Source organism: Dromiciops gliroides, chromosome 5, assembly GCF_019393635.1.
Source record: "Dromiciops gliroides isolate mDroGli1 chromosome 5, mDroGli1.pri, whole genome shotgun sequence".
Classification (NCBI taxonomy): Eukaryota; Metazoa; Chordata; class Mammalia; order Microbiotheria; family Microbiotheriidae; genus Dromiciops; species Dromiciops gliroides.
In genome coordinates, this window is record NC_057865.1 from 283,957,929 (window position 1) to 283,970,411 (window position 12,483).

The 12,483-nt window shown below is 44.7% G+C and overlaps 1 protein-coding gene across 2 annotated transcripts in view; it reads left to right on the plus strand.

Moving 5' to 3' along the window:
• Window positions 1-12,483, plus strand: part of BTBD11 (BTB domain containing 11) — a 306,362-nt gene that overhangs the window by 252,200 nt on the left and 41,679 nt on the right. The gene's annotated exons all lie outside the window — the stretch shown is intronic.

Consider the following 12,483-nt stretch of genomic DNA (forward strand, 5'->3'; position numbering starts at 1 on the left):
AAAAGTAACAATCCTTTTTATTGGAGTATATTTTCCCTCCTATAAGGGAAGGTCCTTACTTTAGATGCCTCTTTTTATAAGGATCAAGGTAAAAGGAAAGAGAAGAAGGATATGCAAGGGTGATTGATCCTTGAGAGACAAGTGCAACCACACTGGACTTGGGATCAGGGAGAATTGAGTTCAAATCCTAAAATCCTACCTACTATTGATGTTTACTACCACTGTGTATCTGTATGTGTGTATAAAAATGAGAGAGAGTGAGAGAGAGAGAGAGAGAGAGAGAGAGAGAGAGAGAGAGAGAGAGAGAGAGAGAGAGGAGAGAGAAAGGGAGGAGAGAGGAAAGAGAGATGGGGAAAGAGTGAGGAAAGTTAGAGGGGGAGAGAGAGAGAAGCAGGAAAGAGGAAAGAGAGGAAGGAAGAGGGAGAGAGAGAGAGGAGAGAAAGAGAAAGGAAAGAGAGATGGGGAGAGAGAAAAGAGAGATAGAGGAAAGAGGAAAGATGGAGGGGGAGTGAGTCACTTAAACCTCCTGGGCCTTTGTTTCCTTACCTGGAAAACAAAGAGATTTGATTCGAGTTTGAGGCACAGAGTCTGTGACTTGCCCAAGGTCACGAAGGCACTAAGTAGCAATCTGGGACTTGAAATCCATGTCCTCTGACTCTCAACCTGGCATTCTTTTCCCCTGGGTGGAGAGTGGAGGACCTGCGACCACACTTCTCCCACTCCTTCCCCCTTTCCCCAGCATTAACATAAACCTCTTAATGCCATCGGTCAGTCATTCCTCAAGTCTTTCTAAAGCACGTACTATGTGGCAAGCATTGTGCTAAGTTATAAGGGAGACAGTTCAGCTGCCAAATCCTTGTCCTTGTCTCTCCCCAGATTTGGATGCACCCTCAGCCCCCTGTGGACAATCCAGTCCTTATCCTTTACTTCGGAAGGTCAGCTCCCAAGGCTGACTGTCCCCAGGCATGTTACTTGGGATGACTTCAAACCTCCCAAGAGCACCAGCAAATAGAAAAGCAGCTCCCCTCCCCAGCCTGATGACTCCCCTTGAGTGTCCTTGTCCTTCTCCAGATTTGGATAAAAACTACAGTGCCCCGTGGACAGCCTCCGTAGAGATGCTGATCCCTTCCCCTCCCGACATCTTTTCACTGGATTCTGACAGCACATCAGTAACCCTCCCCTTCTTCCTCCACCCCCAGGATGCAGGAACATTGGCACCTTCTGGATAACCTGGAAACTTTCTTCTCTTCCCCAGCTTCCTTTCTCTTTCCCCAAGCCACTTTACTTAACAGTGTCAGGGAGGGCAGGAGACCTTGGAAGGGACCAAGATCCCAGGGCATCTTGGATCATGGTTTTGCAACACTTTGCGCCCTTCACCTCCAGTGTGAAAAGAACATCACAAGCACATTGTTGGCTTAAAACCATTCAGCCAAGCAATGTCTTTGGTGACAAATTGACCCACTTTCAAATGAGGACTCAGGGTCTTACACCAACAGTTCGATTTAATTTAGCAGCATTTATGGAGTGGCTGTTACACACTGGGATGGGCACTGAGCATATGAAGACAAAAGTGAAACTACCCCTGCATTCAAAGAACTTCTAGGTCTTCATCCATTCTTTCCATGGGTATTTATTAGGCATCCAGGAGAACACAAAGCTGGGAGAGACCTCAGAGGCCAGCTAATCCAACCCCCGTATTTAACAGATAAGGAAACTGAAGCACAGGGAAGTTAAGTGACCCACCCAAGGTCATGCAGGGAGTAGGTGTCAGAGATGGGATTTCAACCAAGGTCCACCAATTCCCAAGGCAACATTCTTTCTATTGCACCATACTGCCTCTCCAGAGCAGTCAATACAAAGCATACAGAAAATAATTTCAATTCCAAGAGAAAACTAATACTGGGAGCAGGGAATCAGGAAGACTCCTATAGGCTGTGACACTTGAAGGGAGCTAGAGACAACAAGAGAGAGGGCACAGCTTGGGCAAAAGCAGTGAGGTAGGAGATGATGGGATGTCATATGCAGGGCACAGCAAATAGACCAGCTTAGCTGGAGCACAGAATGTGGGAGAGAAATAGAAAGATGGATTAGAAAGTTATATTGGAGCTCAGCTGTGATGGGCTTTAAGGGATAAACAGTGGCATTTGTTTCTGATCCCAGAAGCCCTGCGGAGCCACTGAAGTTCCCCCAGCAGAGGAGGGGTGTGACTTAGGAATGGGTCTGTGGAGGATGGAGCAGAGGGGAGAGACGGGAAGCAAGAGGCAGGGTGAGTGTCAGAGTGAGAAGATTGAATGGGAGGGGGTGAGATGTTCCCATCTCTCGGGAGAATCCACAAAGCTTGGTCAGTGATTGGATTTGGGGAAAGGAGCAGGGGCAGGGGGGCGGGGGGGGGGGAAGGACACTGAAGAGTTGAGGATGATTCTGGGGCTGCAACCCCAGCATGCAGGAAGGCTAACTATGTGGCTCAGTCCCACATATACAAGACTCTATCGCCACCGCCCCCACAGACAGAGCCCCTGCTGATGGAAGGGTTAAATTTCCCATGGTTTCTGGTCTAGGCATGAGGTGGCTGATGAAAAGATGGCAGGGAAGTGATGATAGCTGGACCCCCGGGATCTGATCAGATGAGAGCATGCGAGCTGTAGGTGGGAGAAAGCCAGAAGAACACTTGGTGAGCAGGAAGCACATGGCCATCGCTACTGGTTGTCCTCCAGCCTTGTCCAAGACAGGAACCTTCCTGCTGCCCTTAGAGGCGTCAGGGTGGAAACAAGCCCAGGGTAGGGTGAGGAGCATCGTGGACAGACGCAGCATTGTCTGCAGTGAGTCAGTGCTTCGGAAGGAGGGAAGTGGAAGAGAAGAGGAGGTGAGAGAGCGTCTGGGGAGCTTGAAGGCCAGACAGTTGTGTGGGAGAATCAGTGTGGGCAAGAGAGGCTTGGTTCTTGCGAAAGTGGCTAAGCCCGTGTGAAGAACAGAGCAGGCTTTGAGTGTAGTGTATGAGAATCGGTGGTGGGCAGGAGGCGGCGGAGCACAAAAAGGAGGGGCAGAGAATGGGAAGGACCCAGGTTCAAATCCTGCTTGTAGGACAGTGATGATGGTGATGAAATTGAGGAAGTTGGACTAGATGAAATTCTATGATCCTAAGTCACTTTATTGCTCTGGGCCCCTGTTTGCTCTTCTATAAAGAGGAGTTTGGATCATTTGACTTCAAGGGCCTTCCAGTTCTAATGACTATAAGCCACTATCTTTGGGCCTCAGTTTCCTCTTCTGTAAGATGAGAAGGTCACACTAGATAACCTCAAAGATCTCTTCTAGCCCTAACCCTACGACCCTGTGAAGATTGAAGCTAACGGGAAGGTTGAGAGACTGAGCAACCATCATGCATACAAAGAATATCCAGTATAAGCAGGAGAAGCCATCTGGCTTGGACTGTATTGGGGTCCTAATTTCTTTCTGGATACAATATGTGGGAGCCCTGGGGAGTGGCCGACGATCAGCTTCAGTCCCATCCCACTGGTCTGAATCGGCATTTTTCTGTTCACCCTGTAGTCCTTGCAAGAGAAAATAGACTCTGCCCAGAGATGGGGGGGGGGCGGCACTACAGCACAGCTCAGCTCAGAGTTTAGGGCCTGGGTGAGTTTAAATGGGCCTGTGATCCCCTTCTCGCTCCAGGCTGGATGGTCTATCTATAAAACCCTTTCTAACTTCAAAAATTAAAAATCAACCCCAAGGGAGCAGCTAGGTGGCGAAGTGGATAAAGCACTAGCCCTGGATTCAGGAGTACCTGAGTTCAAATCTGGCCTCAGATACTTGACATTTACTAGCTGTGTGACTCTGGGCAAGTCACTTAACCTTCATTGCCCCACCAAAAAAAAAAAATCAATCCCAGAAGGCTTCTTGGAGGAAGTGCATCAGAAGCAGCATCTCAGAGGAGGGAGAGCTATGGCCTTTATGCACGAAAGGAGGAGAGAGGGAATTTAAGGGAACGGGAAGACAGGCAGGAAGGTGGATGGGAATTGTATAGGGGATTGGTAAAAAGGTTTTCTGGCTAGAAGCAGGGGAAGTGGGCCAGGTGTAGGTAAATAGAACAATTTGCTGGAGGGCTTTGCATCATGGAATCAGCCGTTTAGACATGATCTAGTGCTAGGGGGCGCCATAGTGCACAGCACTCCTGGCTTGGAATCAGGAAGACTCGTCTCCCTGAGTTCAAATTCAGCCTCAGACATTTCCTAGTTGTGTGACCCTGGACAAGTCACTTCACCCTGTTTGCCTCAGTTTCCTCATCTGTAAAATGAACCAGAGGAGGAAATGACAAACCATCCCGCTACCTTGCCAAGAAAACCCTGAAAGGGGTCACAAAAAGTTGGCAATTGGGAGGCATTTAAGGGCCAGTGGAGGTGGGGGTGGGGGATGAAATGGAGTAGAACAAAGTTGAATCCCTTTGTAACATTAGCCTTTTATTCCCTTTTAGCACCCCTAGAGCCTAGGATGTTTTCAGCCTGCTTTAGGCATCTCCTCTCTGTCACTTGCTCCTGCCTCCCCCTTAGTGTCGTGGAAAGAGTTTGGCACCAGAGACCTTGAGGTCAAATCCCATCCCACCGTTTACTCAGTCTCTGGACCTTGGTTTTCCTCATCTGTCAAATTAGAAGGTTGGACTAGACGATTTCTAAGGCTCCTTCCAGCTCTAAGTTTATCGACCAATATGTCGGTCATCTCTCTGCCTCAGTTTCCTTATATGTGTAAAATGAGAAGATTCTTGTTCACTTGTGTCTAACCCTTTGTGACCCCATTTGGTGTTTTCTTGGCAAAGGAGGAGTTTTCCATTTCCTTCTCCAGCTCATTTTACAGATGAGGAAACAGAGGCAAACAGGCTTAAGTGACTTGCCCAGGGTCACCCAGCTACTAAGTGTCTGAGGCTGGATTTGTACTCAGGTCTTCCTGACTCCAGGCCTTGCTCTCTACCCACTGCACCACTTAGCCACCCTTTTCAGACTTTAAAGCACCCCATAAAGATCAGGTTTTTGGTATCTTAATTATCCTCTTCTAGCAAGATTACGATCAGTCTCTCATTCTTCAGGCAGATAAGTGGTTTAGTGGATAGAGTGCTGTGCCTGGAGACAGGGAAACCTGAGTTCAAATCCAACCTCAAACAATTAAGAGCTTTGTGACCTTGGGACAAGTTTCTTAAACTCGGCCTCATTTTCCTCATATTGCCTATAAATTGGAAGTAATAAGAGCACTCACCTCCCAGAAATGTTGTGGGAATAAAATGGGATAATATTTGTAAAGTGACTTGCAGACCTTAAAGTGTGATGTCAATGCTAGCCATCTTAGGGAGCAAACAGATGAAATGCTGGCTTTCTCTTCTCCTTGTGTCTCCTGAGGAGTCATTCTATGAATTCTTGGGTCTTAATTCACCCAACTGATTGACTCCAGGTGTGCCCCAAACCAAAGCCACGGGGCCCAATGAGAGGGCAGGCGGGCTCTCCCTTCCCCTTGACCCCCACCCCATCACGTTCTACCACTATCAGACGGGCATACTTGAACTGTGAGCACATGGAGAGCACATATTCCTGCTTCTGATTTTTAATCCCCTTTCCACCTCAAAGGCATCGCTAGACCCTTGTAAATCTTGCCCAGGAATCTGCCATCCACAGCACCTTGTCAGCTTTTGCATCTGTTAGCACGTGTCTGGTGTCTGGGTAGTGAGGAATTCAAGAAGGGAGGGTGGGCATAGTGGGGGAGGGAAGACAAAAAGCTGCTAGGCCCATGGCTCTTGGAAAGCTCCAGGCAACTTGGCCTTGTTAGGAAGAGACCTAACCTTGTTAGGAGGGCTGGGAGGGGAAGGGCAGTGTTTTCTTCCCTCTCCCAGTGTTCTTGGCACAGGCTAAGTAGTTTGGGGTTTGGTTTGGTTTTCTAAGAACAGGAAAATAGAAAGGCTAAAAGGGAGTTTCACTGGATGGTTTTATCACATAGGACATGATGAGATGCCCGGGGGAAAACATCTGGTGCAGGGGTGTCACAGAAACCACTCAGCGTGTCTGTGTGTTCACAGAAAGAATCCTAAGACCATGGGATGATGAATTTGGACCCAGAAATGATGTTGAGAGTCCATTTTAATGTTCCTGTTTGAAAGGAAAGGAAAACAAGGTCCTAAGGTCAGGGAATCCAGGCTGGAAGGGACCTTGGAGGCCACAGACATTGGGAGGTCCTTGCCTCTTCTGGTATCCCCCATGCTTAGTATAGTGCCTGCTATGCAGTAGGAGTTATTAAATGTTTCTTGACTAACTGATATGGTCCAACCCCCCTAGAAACCAAGGTCCAGAGAGGATCACAGGATCACAGATTGAGAGCTGAAAGAGACCTCAGAGGTCCGTCCAGAGAACCCACCCCACCCCCCCCACCCCCGGGCTCCAGCCCACTCATTTTACACAGGAGGAAACCAAAGTCCATAGATTGTGGAATCACAGGACCTAAAATCTAGGGCTGGAAGGACCTCATCTAATCCTACCCTCTCATTCGATAGATTAGAAAATGGTGGCCTGTGGAAAAGAAGCAAGAAGTCAGGGGAGGGAGGAGACTCCCTAAATATATCCCCAAACTGAGTAGCATCCAATATGTCTGCAAAATGAGGGAAAGGGGAGTAGTGGAGATGCCTAGAAATTAGACAAAATCCCCAAAGGGCTATTTTTTTAAATGCAAAAATTAGCAATTAAACCCATGACCTCAGATGTCAGTCAGTCATTCAACAAGCACTTAATTAAAGCTCTCCTATATCCCAGGCACTGTACTAAGTGAAGAAGGTACAGGAAATGTCCCCAAAATGATCCCTGCCCTGAAGGAGATCACGTTCTATTAGAGAAGACCACATTAAAACATTGCACAAGCAAACTAGAGAGACAGGCAGGATAGAGACAGGCAGGCAGGCATATAGATAGATGATTGATAGACAAAGGCAGATAGACAGGCAGACATAGGCAGATGAAGATGACAGATAGGATAGAGAGACAGATGATAGATAAAGACAGACAGACAGAGACAAAGAGAGATAGGATAGATGGAGAGACAAAGGCAGAAAGAGAGAGAGAAAAAGAAAGACGATAGATGACAGGTAGATCAATAGATGATAGACAGAGGTAGGTAGGTATGTAGATAGATGATGGATGGATGTAGATAGATAGATAGGTAGATAGGGATAGACAGAGGTAGGTATATAGATGATAGATATATAGGTAGATGATAGATAGATAGATAGATAGATAGATAGATAGATAGATAGATAGATAGATAGATAGATAGATAGATAGATAGATAGATGTAGGTAGGTAGGTATGTAGATAGATATAGATAGATAGGTAGATATAGACAGAGGGAGGGAGGTATGTAGATAGATGATAGATGGATGGATGTAGATAGATAGATAGGGATAGACAGAGGTAGGTATATAGATGATAGATAGATAGATAGATAGATAGATAGATAGATAGATAGATAGATAGATAGATAGATAGATGTAGGTAGGTAGGTATGTAGATAGATATAGATAGATAGGTAGATATAGACAGAGGGAGGGAGGTAGATGATGGATGGATGTAGATAGACAGATTAGATAGACAGGGATAGAGGTAGGTAGGTATGTAGATAGATAGATAGATAGATAGATAGATATAGACAGAGGTAGGTAGGTATGTAGATAGATAGAGGCAGATGGACAGCTCACATTCTATTGGAAGAGACTACATTAAAAATTGTACAAACTAGACAGAGTGAAAGGGTAAATGGAAATTCTTAGAGAGAATGTTATCTTTAAACAATTACAGAACATATGGATAATAAGCAAGGTCAACTCAAAATCCTTCTGCAAGAAGGCAGTCTGAGCTCTCCAGTGTCACTGAAACTTGGTAGGATGGAACCTGTTGCTAGAATGTGACTGGAAATGCATACCTTATCATAAAGGAACAAAATAGGTAAAGGGCGGGGGGGAAAGAGGAGGGGAGTGGGGAGTAATATCATAAACTAAGATTTACTCATGTGTGGAAATACAAGAACCTAAGGCGGGGAAGCCTACGGGAGGGCTCTTGGATAAAGACCAATGAAAGGAGGAACAAAGCGATTTTGTCATCCAGATCTACCACAGACCACCTGGACAGAAAAAGGAACTAGATGAGATATCTGGGAAGCAGCAGAAAGCATGGAAGGGAGGTGTGGCAGAGTAGTATGGGGACTTTCCCCTTCCTCCTCCTTTTTCTTCTTCTCTGCCTTTTCCCTTTCCTTCTCTTTCCTCAAAAGAGAAGCTAATAACTGCCCTTTCTCTCACCTCAACCTGTGGTATAAGGTAAAGCATTCTGGATTTCAAATAAAAAGATCTTACAAGTTTCAAATCGCAGCTCTTCAATTCTTTGACCTTGGACAAGCCACTTAACTGCCTTTGGTCTCCTCATCTGTAAAATGAAAGGGTAGGATGAGGTAACCTCTAAGGTCTCTTCTATCCAAATTGATGATGCTGTGAACTCTGTCATCAATGCCAGTTTTCCTTCAGTGCTATTATCAGGTCCTGCTAGAGATGATACACTTTCCTATTGTGCCAAGTTTCCTCTAGTGTGACATTCCCTAGTAATGGGACATACATACTAGCACCATGGTGCTCTTTCCCTTAGATCTCATTTCTCCTATTGGACCACAAGGAGCCTGCTACAACTATTAGAGTGTATCTCTTCTCTCGTCTTTACTGCTCATACTCTCATCTTTAAAGACATTATTCTCCTTGCTTTGTGGTATGTGGCTAATAAAGAGCTTGCAGAAAGAGGCAGAAATAGAGAAATAGAATCAGATATACACACAAAGAAAAAGAGATACAGACACAGACAGATGTGTGTGTGAGATAGACACAAAAAGACAGAGAGTGAGGGAGGGGGAAAGGGAGAGAGAGGGAAGGGGAAAGAGAGAGAGGGAGAAAGGGGAGAGAGAGATTTGTCTACACCTTTGATTTCCATTGATGTAGGAAGCCAGCCAGTAAAGAAACTTTCCACCAATTATTCTCCTGGGCTTCTTATTAGTGAACATTCATCTTATCTTATCTGGACCAGACCTACCCTACTACTTCCCAACCATCTTCATGCCATACCAAAGTACCAGTCCTACTCACAATGTCCCCCCACAAACTACCATATAACTTTCTACTTCTCTCTCTTAGAACAATAAACAAAACAACACCACATAGTAAGGACATGTCTATCATTTGCACTGTGGCTTGACTCACCTTCCCAGTGACATGCCTACCCTAACAATTCCTCCCTGGTTACCACTCCCTTATGTATTTTGTCTGCCCCTATTATAATGTAAGCTTCTTGAGGGCAAGAATTAGTCTTGTCTTTTGTATTTGTATACCCATGACTTGTCTTTCTTTCTCTTCCTTCCTTCCTTCCTTCCTTCCTTATTTCTTTCTTTCAATAATTCATTCATTCATTCATTCCTTGTTCTCCCCTTTCCATGAAATCAGTGGAATTGCCTACCTCTATAACCCTCTAAATGAACTATATTCCCCCCCTGACCTCCCAAAGCCATGGCCAGTGAAAGCTATAGAATCAGTCCCCATCTGGCTGAGCCCCAGGTAACTGCCAGGTTAGATTTCAGCACCAGACAGGAGTTAAGTACTTTGGGGAGGGTGTTCTTTTATTTTGGGTAGCAGGGGACCTGTTAGTGCTCAGCAGTGGTAAACACTTGATGACTTTATAGAAGGGAAGTGTGGTAGAACAGATACAGGGCTTGGGAAACCCGGATTCAGATTCTACCTTGGCCACTTGCTAAATGTTTGAGGACAGAATTGTCCAGTCTTGTTCTACTCTCCTCTGCTCTGCACACTCTGAGCTACAGCTACCCTGGCCTTCTTGTAGGACTCTCCATCATTTCCTGACTGCATGCCTTTGCTCTGTCTGTCCCCACTTGCACGGGCCCCTCAATTCCACCTCTTAGATTCCTTTACTTCCTTCAAGACTCACCTCAAACCCTGCCTTCTATGGGAGGTTTTCTTCCCCGTCTTCCTCCCCAGTGTCTTCCCTCTGAGGGAAGACTATTCTTCCATCTACTCTGCCTATATCTCACATGCGCAGGGTTATTTAGAGGTTGCCTCATTTAGAATGAGAGCTCAAGGCAAAGATAGTGTTTTGCCTTCCTTTGTATCCTCAGTGATTAAACTATAATAAATGTTTAATAAATTCACTGACTCTCGAGCCTCAATTTCCTCATCTGTAAAATGGGACTAGGAAATAATAGTAATAGCAACCACCCATTCCCAGGATTGTTGTGAGGAACAACTGAGATTTTACATACATATATATATATATGTGGATATAAAATGTGTATATACACACTCTGCCAATGTATAGACCTATATGTGTATATGTATGTGTGTATGCACCTACATGTGTATATATGTGTGTATCCATATACATACTGTGTAGATGCATTGGCAGAGACAGCTTCCTCAGCAGAGAGTTCCCTAGACCAGTGACATCTCAGATTCAACTTCTGTTCCTATCCCTGTAATTCTCGGTATATGTTGTCTCCCCCAGTGGAATGTAAGCTCCTTATGGGCAGGAAGTGTTTCATTTTTGTCTTTTTTAGCTACAATGCCTGGCACATAGTAGATGCTTAATAAATGTAATTGATTGCCTTCTTCTAACAAAAATTGAGTCCCAGGTGAGAACTCAGGGGAAATTATTGTCATTTGAGTATTCTAGTTAATTGGGTCTCAACTGATGAAGGGTTAACAAAAAGTGATAGACACTGGAGAGAAAAGTAAATAAGGGAATGTTCTGTGGGATGTGATGAGTGCAGAGAACCATAGAATCTTGTGTTTTAACATATCTCAAATTCTTAAATTCTTCCTTAAGTGGTATGTTTTTCAGACCCCTTATCATCACAGTCATACTTCTCTGAAGGCTCTCTAGTTTATCCATAAATTCTTAAAATGTGGCACCCAGAACTAGAGAAAATGCCTCATCGATGCTGTGTAATTGATTAAGTGCACAGTTAACCCTGTATGTAGCTGGGAAATATCATTTGTGCATTTCCTTTGAGACTGAATAAGAATTGAGGGTTTGCTCTTGTTAAAGAGAGCACCCAGCCCCAAGGCACACTGAAGAAACCCTGTAAGGGAACTCTAGTGCCAGGATCCCCTGACCTCTGACTGCCAAAAATCCTATGACCTCTGCAGCATGCTCTCACCAAAAAATGAAGGATTCCAAATGTGTTGTCATGGATGCAGCTGTCACTGTATCTAATACATACCACACAAGGAAGCAAAGACACAAACATAAAGAAAAAGTGACCTAAGCATGCCACAACGCAAGAGCTAAGCTGCTATGCCAAGAACCAGTATTGCCTGACTCTATAGCTCTCTCTCCTTCCAACTCGCACAGAAATATGACGCAACAACCTAAACATCTTCCTAGAAATCTGGGCTCACCCTACTTTTATATGATCCACAGGCATGGGCCAAATGGGAGAGAGGTTGGTACCATCCTTGGAAAATATTTGCAGCAGCTGCTACTTTCATGCCCTACAGATCCACTGTTTTGCTTCTGTGATTTTTGTAACACCTAGGATTTATATGCACGATGAAGAAGGGAAACAGAGATGCATTTTTGTTCATTTTTTTAAAAATCTATAGCCTAACATTGCATATGCTCTCAGATTTGATTGTTGTGTTGGGTACTTTGGATGAACTGCTTTTTCCCTACTTTTTTATTCTTTGTTTTAAGAAATAGCTCTCTAGGTGGAGGAGAGGGAATATATTATGAAATTAAATGGCAGCTAGGTGGCGCAGTGAATAAAGCACTGGCCCTGGATTCAGGAGGACCTGAGTTCAAATCTGGCCTCAGACACTTGACACTGTGTGACCCTGGGCAAGTCACTTAACCTCATTGCCCTGCAAAAACAAAACAGCAACAACAATAAAACAAAAACAAAAACAAAGAAGATACAAAACTTACAGTTAAGATATAGCTGAGGCAGCTAGGTGGCCCAAGTGGTGGAATGTGGGACTTGGAATCAGGAAATCCTGAGATGGAATCCTGTCTCCTATACAAGCTCTGTGACTTTGGGCAAAGCACTTAAATTCTCTGATCTTATGTTTCCTCATTTATAAAATACAGGTAGTAATAGTACCTACCCAACAGGGTTTTTAAGAGGATCAAGTAAAATAATATATGGAAAGATCATACATTAATAAGTAGAAGGAAAAAACAGGATTTTTTGATCTTCTTTGATCAGAGTCAGATCTTGTGATTCTGATTCCAGTGGTCTTTCCATCGAGCTAAATTACACAAACTTTGTTAAGGTATTTGAGGCTCATGTGGCCACAGGACCTTAGTTATGGAGCTGTAAGGGGCCTTATCTAGGTCAATGCTCTCAGTTTACAGGTGAAGAAACTAAGGCACAAAAAAGGAAAGCTACTGATCTGTAGTCATACAGGTAGTCAATAGC